This window comes from Erinaceus europaeus, chromosome 8 (genome assembly GCF_950295315.1).
Source record: "Erinaceus europaeus chromosome 8, mEriEur2.1, whole genome shotgun sequence".
NCBI classification, from domain to species: domain Eukaryota; kingdom Metazoa; phylum Chordata; class Mammalia; order Eulipotyphla; family Erinaceidae; genus Erinaceus; species Erinaceus europaeus.
This window is the reverse complement of record NC_080169.1, coordinates 57,078,233-57,090,350: the sequence shown is the minus strand read 5'-3', so window position 1 is coordinate 57,090,350 and position 12,118 is coordinate 57,078,233. Positions and strand designations below refer to the sequence as shown.

The window sequence follows — 12,118 nt, the reverse complement described above, 5'->3', positions numbered from 1 at the left end:
TTCCAGCCTTTAGGTCCATAATTGTCCAACAGTTTGTTTGGCTTTGTATATTAACTCTCTTTTCAGCCACTAGGTTCCAGATGCTAGCATGATAAGAACAGACTTCCCTGGACAGACAGGGCATTGTCAACAAAACTGCTTGGTACTGGAACATGAATAGACACACTGACCAGTGGAATAGAATTGAGAGGCTAGAAGTAAGCCCCCACACCTTTGGACATCTAATCTTTGGCAAAGGTGCCCAGACTATTCAATGGGGAAAGCAGAGTCTCTTCAACAAACGGTGTTGGGAAAAATGGGTTGAAACATGCAGAAGAATGAAACTGAACCACTGTATTTCACCAAATACAAAAGTAAATTCTACGTGGATCAAGGACTTGGATGTTAGACCACAAACTATCAGGTACTTAGAGGAAAATATTGGCAGAACTCTTTTCCACATAAATTTTAAAGACATCTTCAATGAAACGAATCCAATGACAAGGAAGACTAAGGCAATCATAAACCTATGGGACTACATCAGATTAGAAAGCTTATGCACAGCAAAAGAAACCACTACCCAAACCAAGAGACCCCTCACAGAATAGGAGAATATCTTTATATGCCATACATCAAACAAAAGGCTAATAACCAAAATATATAAAGAGCTCACCAAACTCAGCAATAAGAAAAAAATGACCCTATTCAAAAAGTGGGGAGAGGATATAAACAAAATATTCACCACAGAAGAGATCCAAAAGGCCGAGAAACACATGAAAAGAATGCTCTAAGTCTTTGATTGTCAGAGAAATGCAAATAAAGACAAAGAGATATCACTTTACTCCTGTGAGAATGTCATACATCAGAAAAGGTAACAGCAGCAAATGCTGGAGAGGTTGTGGGGTCAAAGGAACCCTCCTGAACTGCTAGTGGGAATGTCAATTGGTCCAACCTCTGTGTAGAACAGTCTAGAGAACTCTTGGAGGGCTAGAAATGGACCTACCCTATGACCCTGCGATTCCTCTCCTGGGGATATATCAAGCTGAGCAAGTTGTATATATCAAGCTGAGCAAGTTGTGGTATATATACACAATGGAATACTACTCAGCTATTAAAAATGGTGACTTCACCGGTTTCAGCCCATCTTGGATGGACCTTGAAAAACTTAAAGTTAAATAAGTTGTAAACAGAAGGATGAATATGGGATGATATTACTCTCAGGCAGAAGTTGAAAAACAAGATCAGAAGAGAAAACACAAGTAGAACCTGAACTGGAATCGGCGTATTGCACCAAAGTAAAAGACTCCGAGTGGGTGAGGGGGGAGAATACAGGTCCAAAAAGGATGACAGAGGGCCTAGTGGGGGTTGTATTGTTATATGGAAAACTGGAAAATGTTATGCATGTACAAACTGTTGTATTTACTGTTGAATGTAAAACATTAATTCCCCAATAAAGAAATAAAAAGATTTAAAAAGAAGAAATAACACCTGCTCTCCTCAACCTAGTCCAGAAAATTCTAGAAGGGCAAACACTACCAAACACATTCTAAGAGGTGAACATCACTTTGATCCCGAAAGCAGAAAAGGATTCTACCAGGAAAGCAAACTATAGACCTATATTCCTGATGAACATTAATACAAGGATCCTCAGCATGGGGCTGGGTGGTGGCACACCTGATTAAGCGCACATATTACAATGTGCAAAAACCAAGGTTTGAGCCTCCAATCCCCACCTGCAGGGGGACAGCTTTACAAGTGGTGAAGCAATGCAACAGGTGCCTCTTTGTCTCTCTCTGCCTCTCTAACTCCCCCTACTTTCTCAATTTCTGGCTGTCTCTATTCAATAAATAAAGATAATTTTAAAAAATCTTAATTACCAAGAAAAATCTGAAAATGAGTATTGCTTCTTTAAACATAAAGTTTTTCCTTACCTACAATAGCCAAAATATGGATGCAGCCTAAATGTCAACAAAAAGAAAGATAAAAATCACAAGGTAGTATCAATTAATGCCAAAAAGGCATTTGACAAGATCCAACACTCATTTATGATAAAGACCCTCCAGAAATTGGAAATAGAAGGACCATCCCTCAACATAATAAATACCTTTTTTAATATTTTATTTATTCATTCATGAGAAAGATAGGAGAGAGAGAGAAAGAACCAGGCATCACTCTGGCACATGTACTGCCAGGGATTGAACTCAGGATATCATGCTTGAGAGTCTAGTGCTTTATCCACTGCACCACCTCCCGGACCACAATAAAGACCTTTATTATGTTCCTCTTAATCAGGAACCAGACAAGGATATCCACTATCTCCACTGTTATTTAACATAGTTCTTGAGGTCCTCACCAATGCAATCAGACAAGAATGAGATATGAAAGGAATACAAATTGGAAAAGAAGAAATCAAATTATCACTCTTTGCTACCGACATGATATTATACCTGGAGAATTCAAAAGACTCCACCAAAAAAAAAAAAACCACTGGAAATAACTAATAAATTCAGTAGAGTAGCAGGATATAAAAACTATGGGAAATTGATAAAAAGAAATAGAAAAGAATAAACAGAAGTGGAATAACATTCCTTGTTCCTGGATTGGAAGCCTATGCATTATTAAAATAGCCATTCTACCAAACACAATCTGCACTTTTCAATGCAATCCCTATCAAAATTCCAATGACACATGCTCATTTAAGCAAAATGAACAATTTGTTCAAAAATTTTGTGGAACCATAAAAGGCCACGAATTGCCAAAGCACTTCTGAGAAAAAAGGAAAAATATGAAGGCATCACACTCCCTGACTTCAGTTTATGTTACAAAGCAATAGTAATCAAAACAGAATAGTACTGGAATAAAAATGGACACTTGGATCAATGGAGCAGAATTCAAAGCCCAGAAATGAGCCCATACATTCACAGCACCTAATATATGACTAAAGAGGCCAAACCCAATGGAGTAAAGACGGTTTCTTCAACAGATGGTACCGGGAAAATTGGACAGCCACATGGGAAAAAGGTCAAATGAAAATGGATTAAAGATCTAGATATGAGACCAGAAACTCTAAAATTTATAGAATAAATTATCAATGAAACTTTGCAGAACTTCACATCAAAAATGAATTTGGAGACTCAAAACCCTGGGTAGAAGAAATGAAAACAAGTGTAAATAAATGGGATTACATAAATGAAGCAGGTCTGCAGGTGTCTATTTTTCTCTTTTCCTCTCTGTCTTCCCCTCCTTCTCCACTTCTCTCTGTCCTAACAACAACAACATCAATAACTACTACAATAATAATAACTACTACCAGAAAAACAAGGGCAACAAAAGGGGAAATAAATAAATATAAAAATTTTTTAATTTTTAAAAATTAAAAAAAGAATAAGAGATACACATGGCCCATAGATGCATGAAGAAATGCACCACATCAGAGAAATGCATATTAAAACTACACTGAGATACCATCTTACACCTGGGAGAATGGTCCACACCAACAAAACAGGAAATGACAGGTGGTGGAGAGGTTGTGGAGAAATGAGAGCTCTGCTACATTGCTGGTGGGAGTGCAAACTGATACAACCCTTTTGGAAGACTGTCTGGAGGGTCCTTAAATAAATAAAAGTGGACGTACCTTATGATCCAGCAATACCACTCTTAGACATTTATCCAGTGGATACTCAAATAGTAATTAGAAGAGACGTTTGTACCCCTACGTTCATAGCTGCATTATTCACAATGGTCAGAGTGGAAGCAGCCTAAATGCCCATCAACAGATGACTGGCTAAAGAAGTTATGGAATATATATTCCACAGAATATTACTCTGCAATCAAGAAGGTGATATTGTGTGGGTGTTGGACGGTAGCCAGCGAGTTAAGCACACATGGCATGAAGTGTAATGACCCCCAAAAGGGTCCTAGTTCCAGCCCCCATCTCCCCACCTGCAGGGGAGTCACTTCACAAGTGGTGAAGCAGGTCTGCAGGTGTCTTTCTCTGCCCTTCTCTGTCTTCCCCTTCTCTCCATTTCTCTCTGTCCTATCCAACAATAATAACTACAACAATAAAACAACAAGGGCAACAAAAGGGAATTAATTAAATTTTTTTTTTAATTTTTAAAAGAATGTGATGCTGTGCCCTTTTGGGACAAAATCTGGAGGTGATTATGCTTCGTGAAATAATAAAGAGATGAAAGATAATTACGAGATGGTTTCACTCATATTAAAATCTAGAGATCTGATTTATATGAACTTACAAAAAAAATGAAAGAAAGAAAAACATAAAGTCAAACAAAACATAAGCAAGCAAACTGTTGTAAGACTTGTGAGAATTGGGAGTCGGGCAGTAGTGCAGTGGGCAAAGCACAAGGACCGGCGTAAAGATCCCAGTTCGCTCCCCACATGCAGGGGAGTCGCTTCACAGGAAGTGAAGCAGGTCTGCAGGTGTCTTTCTTTCTCTCCCCTTCTCTGTCTTCCCCTCCTCTCTCCATCTCTCTCTGTCCTATCCAACAACAATAATAACTACAACAATAAAACAAGAAGGGCAACAAAAGGGAAAAATAAATATTTTAAATAAATAAATGAATAAAGACTTGTGAGAATTATAGTGGTTGGGAGGTTGAAGGGTGGGGTTATGGAACTTTTGTGGTTGGTGTGGAACTATACATTGTAATCTTAGATTCTTGTAATAAAAATATCTTAAAATAAATTTAAAATAAATACATCAGCTTTTAGTACCATGCTACTAATTCATTTATTTCCATTCATATAATCTAATTAGTAAAAAATAAAAAATCTCACGGGGCTGGGTGGTGGCACACCTGGTTGAGTGCACATGTTATAGTGTGCAAGGACCCAGGTTCAAGCCCCCAACCCCCACCTGCAGGGGGAAAGCTTCACAAGTGGTGAAGCTGGGCTGCAGGTGCTGTCTCCTTCTCTATCTCTCCATCCCTCTCAATTTCTGGCTGTCTCTATCAAATAAATAAATTTAGGGAAAAAAAGATTCATAAAAAAAAAAATCTCACAATTTCAGTCATTCCACTTTAAAATACATGACGTTCACCACACAATAAAATCAACAACAACAAATGCAACTTTTGGAAGATGTACATAAACAAAACTATGAGTCTAACTATAAAGCTGAACTATGTGGGCCTTGAGTAAAAGCAGTTTTACATCAAGCTTTCTATGATAAGCTAATTTATATCAATAAAAGTATAACCTCCTTGCCCTCTTCATATGAAAAATCATTTATGAGAAATGGAATGTCTTCACTTTTACTAAATTTCAATGAGAGAGCATATTGCTGTTTGATCATTTCAGAACCATGATCATTTTTAAAACAATGTGTGACACAATTAACCATTTGTTTTAGTTTTTTGTAGGCTCTGTTACTACGCACATAAAAGGAGACTGTTCTCTAGAAATTTTTAGATAGGAGATCATTTCCTAGTTTTACTAGAAATAAGAGTAAAATTCTATTCCTACCAGTCATGAAATCTTTAAAGGACTTTGCATCATCACTGGAAAGCCAATGACAACACCAACAAAAAATACACTTTAAAACCAGAAATCTGGTGATAAAGGGAGATAACAAAATGGTTATGCAAAAGACTTTCGTGCCTGAGGATCAGCAGTCCCCTATTAAATCCAGTGTATTACTATAAACCAAAATTGAGGTGTACTTTGGAATGAAAGAAAAGGAAAATGAAAGGAGAAAGTAAGAAAGAGACCATGAAATCCTGGACTCTAGCTATGAGGAAATAACAATAATTCATGGAAAATGTGGTTGAGTGCTCATATTCTCCTGCACTTTCTACTCATACTAGTTCTGGGAATATTCTGACACCAAATCCCCAGATGTAATTCTGTCTGGCCTCACTCTACCCTGAGACTAGTTCCAACTAAGTGTCCAGTTTCTTCTTCCACCCACAAAATAAAATAAAGTAAAATAAAATAATAAAAATTAAACAGCTAAACTGTTACAGTAGTTTCACTTGAAGTTTGGAAGACCTGATAGAGTTGGGGTATGTAAAATTTCTTTAAGTAAGCAAGACAATGGGGGGGGTAGTAAATGTGGGTTTAAGGACTAGGTGAGCAGGGCGACAAGATTTGACACTAAAGGTAGAAAATTAAACAGTTTGGAGGCCAACTCACTCAAAAATTAAAAACCACAATCCTCAATTGTAAATAGCGGACATTTCAGGGAGTTGCTAAATTCTAATTCTGTCCAACTCACAGCGAGATCCGTGAGTGCTTCAACATCACTTGTTAACCTTGCCACCCCAGAAATATTAAACTGGAAAGCAAAACCCAAGTTGGAATTGTAATAATTAGGCCCTACAGGTGATACACGTGGAAGTCAGCGAACCGCAGCTCTAAAGACCTGCACAAAATGCTGTTGGCTTGGCAAAGTCAAGGATCTCAGGGCGCCGACCTTACCTTGGGCTCTGAATCAGGGTTAGTGTAAATGTAGCCCAGAGCGGTCCAGGTTGCAACCTGGACAAAGTGTAGACTGGGTCTCTCCAGGCAGCGAAATTTTCCATCCACCGCAGAAGACGCAGGGGACGCTGCGCACCCGCAGGTGGCGCCAGCCCCGCGGTTGACGAAGAGGCGGAGTCTGCTGCCCGCGGGCTGGCTGGGCGCGCTGGAGGGAGGCTGGAGCCCCGCGTGGAGCTGGCGCCGCCCGGCATTCGCTGAGTCTGCAACTTAAAGTCAGGTCACACCGAGGAGCCGGTGAGTACGCAGGGCTTTTCTGCTTGGTCGCTGACTCCTCTCTCCTCCGCAGGTACCTGCGAGGCAGGAATGAGGAAGGGAAGCAGAGAGACTCGCGGTTGCCGGGGGTCAGGGGGTCTCATGGTCTGGAGCAAGCGTGAGGCTCCTGCGCTCGCTGCCTCCCAGCCCAGCCCAGCCCAGCCCAGCCCAGCCCAGCCCTCCTCCGCCCAGCACACACTTGTTTGTGGCTGGAACAGGGGCTGGGAGCCAGGGACTCACAAGGAAGCCTTTTTGGTGGGAGCTCAAGGGGATATGTCCTCCCATTTGGTTTACAGGCGAGCTTTCCAACTTGACAAAGTTGCCACGAATTTGCGTTTTTCCATTGCAGTTGATGTGTCATTAATTGATTGATGCATACTACTTAAAAGTCGTGCAGTTTGTCCTAAGGTTTTATAGTAGCAGAATGGTTCAGTATCTGGATTGGGGTTCAGCTTTTCTCAAAGGCTGTGAGTATGTCATGGTTCACACTCACTGGAAAGGGATTCTAAGGGAGGGAAAGTACTTCCAAATTCTTTAATGTGAACTTTTTTTGTGAAAATAATAATAATAAAAATAATACGGTCAACATCTTGACATTTAATAAAGGTCCTTCGTTTAGCAAAGAATGTTATGCATAGTGAGAAATAAGCAGTTTTTTTAAATGATGAAATGCATCTCTTCTCCACATAGTATGGTAAGGCAGGTGTGCAGTTTGGAATATATAGAACATTTGGGAATACAGTGCACCTCAAACTGTATCCTAGTTAATATTATAAACTCTTCTATATAAACATGAGCCTCTTGGGCTGTGTCAATATTTAGCAAGAACTTCAGTTCCATCTTCTTGGTAAAGCAAAACCGACCAGTCATTTCAGAAATATGCTTTGCTTTTTAATGGAGACGAAATTATGGAAATTTTGGACCAAATTCTGAACAATATGCTGTTTCCTGTTTGTCTTCATTAAAGCATTTTACTGTAGAATTTAAATTTTTTGTTGACTAAAGCCTGATGGACACCAAGATATTTTGCTTGACTGATATTTTATTTTCTTGACTTCTAGACACAGAGTAAATTATGAGCCACAGAATCAACAAAACCACTCACTACCCTGGGGTTTTCCTTGCCTTTGCTTCCCCCTTTCTTTTTTTAAATAATTTTTATTAGTCATTTAATGAGTAACAAGATTGTAAAATAACAGGGGTACAATTCCACTTTGTTACCACCACCAGAGTTCTGTATCCCATCCCCTCCACTGGAAGCTTCTCAGTTCTTTATGTCTCTCTGGGAGTATGGAGCAAAATTCTTTACAGGGTGACAGGGTGCATAAGGTGGAAGTTCTGGCTTCTCCATTGAACATGGATGTTGGCAGGTCAATCCATACCCCCAGCCTGTTTCTATCTTTCCCTAGTGGGGCAGGACTCTGGAGAGGTGGGGTTCCAAGGACTTGATCTGCCTGGGGAGGTTAAAATGGTGTCATCTGCAAGTTGGTGGCTGAAATTGCATTTGCTTTTCATCCTGATGGCTCTACCATCCAGCTGAATGAGTGGCCACTTGTGCTTTTCACCCATATTCCTTATGTAGCAGCCCTCAACCAAGAAACATTTCTATCTTTCTGAAAACCTCATGACCTTGTATAGAAGACAGCCCTCTCTTTCCCCATGTCATCATCTGTCTATAAGTTGTGTTTTCCTTTAAGATTCATTGAACTACCATACAGTTGGCTGTTAAAATCTCTGCCTTTGCTTCTTAGACTTTGAGATCTGGAAAATGGAAACTCTTTTAACTTTGTAATCCCACTACTAGATAATTGCTGTTCATAATATAGTTGATGAGTTAATGTAAAATTAGAATTGATTTTTGTGTTAGCATCTTTGTCATCTTACTTCTTGCAGTATTAAAACATCCTATCAGGCCAGGCTGTAGTGCACTAGATTAAATGCTTATAGTGCAAAGCACAAAGACCTGCTCAAGGATCCCAGTTCAAGCCCCCAGCTGCCCATTTGCAGGGGGATCGCTTCACAAGCAGTGAATCAGGTCTACTGGTATCTATCTTTCTCTCCCTTTCTGTCTTCCCCTCCTATCGCAGTTTCTCTCTGTCCTGTCCAACAACAACAGCAGTAGCAGCAATAATGGAAAAAAATCCTATCAACAAAGAGTTATTTCTTGTGTTTGATTATAGCAGATAAAATGTCTACCCCTAGGCACACACATATCCTATATTACTCTATTTAATATGTTGGTTTAACTAATTTGAAAGAAAATACATACATCCTTATGTTCACAGAAGCACTGCTCACAATATAGCCAAAATATGTAATCAGCCAAATTGCACATCAACAGATAACTGCAAAAAAAAAAAAGTTATAAGGTATGTACTCAAATCAGTATCACTCAGATACTTAAAAAAAAAAAAAAAAGATGGCATGATATCATTTGAGATAAAATGTATGAAACTGAATGGAAGTAATTACACTAAGTGAAATAAGAAGTGAAAAATAACTAAGGGCCAAATAGTGGCACACCTGGCTAAGTACACACATTACAGTGCACAAGGACCCAGGTTCAAGTCCCTGGTCCCCACCTGCAGGGGAAAAGTTTCACCAGTGGTGAAGCAGAGCTGCAGGTGTCTCTCTGTCTCTCTCCCTTTATATCTCCCCCTCCCTTCTCAGTTTGTCTCTATCCAATAATAAATAAATATTTTAAAAATAAATAAATAATGAATGACTTCATATGTGAACTATAATTAACAAACAAATTTTCAGAAATGAAAACAATAATTATTAACCAGCTTAACTCTTAGACTCGAAAACTGTGGGTTTATTGCTGGGTCTAGGGATGAGGGTGGGTAGGTGAACAGTTCTCATTAGTGTAATGGCACAAGGATTTGTATTGTTGAATGTGTTGGGTTGCATACACAAATATGTGTGCACATATGTATAAAAGTATATTTCTAAACTCATAACATTATAAGCCAGTGGATAAGTCAATGAAAAAGTACTTTTAAAAAAATAGTTAAATCAAGTGATGTAATGCTTCTTAAGGAAATGGACTGTAAGCTCCTTCAAATCTGGTACAAAGTTTGATTCCTTTTTTCCTTCTTTGCTGTCCTAGAGATAACTTCATAAAGACTTGTTGAATGTTTACACGGAACTCTTTCACATGTCAGTGATGAGCACCCAATTCAAATTATGCAGCATCAACACAAAGGGGAATGTACTGAATTGGGTAACAGATTATGTTAAAATCTGGCCATAGAAACTCTAAATACTTAAAATCTGCCACCAAAACATTTATTTATCTTCCCCCATTTCTTGGTTGTGCTTGTATATATTAACTTTCATCCGCTCTATCAAAGGCATCTGTTAGAACATGTAGAAAGAAATGTTCTGTCATCCCAACTTAACAAAAATATTAGTGATGTACATCTCTTTCTCTTTTACTTCCATCTATCTTAAATAAATATTAGAGAAAAAAATTCTGATTGTTTCTATCAGGGCTGTGTTGTGTGCGTTATCAGTAAGCCAGTATTTATGGTCAAGGGTGGAACCAGGAGATAACTTATCACAGAATGTCTGACTTACCATGCACAAAACCCTGGTTTAGATACCCACCACCACATAAGCACCAGAGATAACACAGGGTTGGGGTGGGAGTGGGGGACCTCCACGGATGATGGGGTGGTGCTGGGATATGTTTACTCTCTGTATAAATTTCTTCTTCTTTCTCCTCTCTTCTCTCTCTCAAAAAAAAAAAAAAAAGAAAGAAAGAAGAGAAGAGAAGAGAAGAGAAGAGAAGAGAAGAGAAAAGAAAGTTACTCTAGGAGGCCACTTAGTGAATATGTGAATCCTAGAGTTCTTTCCCCAGTGCCTTATTGAAAAAAGATATGTGGGAGGCAGGCAGTGGTGCTCCCAATTGAACACACCTATCACTATGTGTAAGGACCTAAGTTTGAGCCCCTACTCCCCACTTGCAGGGGGTACACTTCACAAATGGTGAAGCAGGTGTGTAGATATCTGTCTCTCTCCCTCTCTATCTTCTCATCCTCTCTCAGTTTATTTCTGTCCTGTCAAAGAAAAAGAAAAAAATGGTAAAAATGGCCACTGTGAGCAATGGATTAGTTGTGCAGGCATAGAGCCCCAGCAATAATCCTGTTGGCAAAAAAAAAAAAAAAAAATGTGATGGGGGGTGGGCAGTAGCACAGTGGGTTTAGCGCACATGGCGCCAAGTGCAAGGACCAGCTCAAGGATCGGGGTTCAAGCCCCCAGCTCCCCACCTGCAGGGGAGTCGCTTCACAAGTGGTGAAGCAGGTCCACAGATGTCTCTCTTTCTCTCCCTTTCTGTCTTCCCTCCTCTCTTCATTTCTCTCTGTCCTTTCCAACAACATCAATAATAATTACTACAACAATAAAACAACAAGGGCAACAAAAGGGAATAAATAAATAAATAAACACACAAAAGAGATACTAAGAGTATAATTCCACAGCATTCTCCCAGCTAGAGTTCTGTGTCCCCCACCCCTCTCTAGCAAAAACTAGTTCTCCCAACGTCACAGATATGGATTGACTTTATATCTATCACAGTCTATATCTATATTTTTTTGTCCATTTTTTTCTATGAGCCTGCCTTCACTTCCTTTCTAAATCACACCTACACCTATTACTACTTTGGAGTGTCCTTCCTTTTTTTCTCCTCTCTTTCAGATAAGAGAAACAGTGCCTGACTTCCTCTGGTGTTTTCCAGATTCATCTCCCTTTCGTTGACGATATGAAAACAAAGATTCCTAGTGATAGGAATCTCCAGTCCTGGTGGAATTAAGGTTCAGAGCACTTTGGTCATCTTCTCCTGTCATTTATGCCTCTGAGAGTTTGGACCAATTTCTAGCTGTCTGTATCCAATAAATAAAGATAATTTAAATATGAAGAAAAAAAATATTCCTTGGTCAGATAGAAAGTTTAACAGAACCAAGTTGGCCAGGAGGTGAGTATCTCAATGACAGTACACCTCTCCAACACCAATATACTAGCTTAGCTACAAAGGCCAGGCCATTCCTTTGATGGGACAATGGCAGTATAAAAATACCACCTTAAGGGGCAGGGCGGTAGTGCAGCGGGTGAAGGCACGAAGCATAGGGACCAGCATAAGGATCCCAGTTCGAGCCCCTGGCTCCCCACCTGCAGGGTAGTTGTTTCACAAGTGGTAAAGCAGGTCTGCAGGTGTCTGTCTTTCTCTATCCCGTCTGTCTTCTCCTCGTCTCTTGATTTCTCTCTATCCTATCCAACAGCAATAATAATAACAACAATAGGGCAACAAACATGGAAAAAATAAATAAAATAAAATAAAAATACCACCTTAGAGGTTCAAAAGATAGCTCACTTCATAAGATGAGTG

The 12,118-nt window shown here is 39.4% G+C and overlaps 1 protein-coding gene across 1 annotated transcript in view; it reads left to right on the top strand.

The window, feature by feature from the left end:
* The first annotated feature begins 6,428 nt into the window (after positions 1 to 6,428).
* STEAP1 (STEAP family member 1) overlaps positions 6,429 to 12,118 on the top strand; it is a 29,561-nt gene continuing 23,871 nt past the window's right edge. The window contains exon 1 of the mRNA XM_007530218.3: positions 6,429 to 6,711. The gene's annotated coding sequence lies outside the window, so the exon portion shown is untranslated. The remainder of the gene's footprint in view (positions 6,712 to 12,118) is intronic.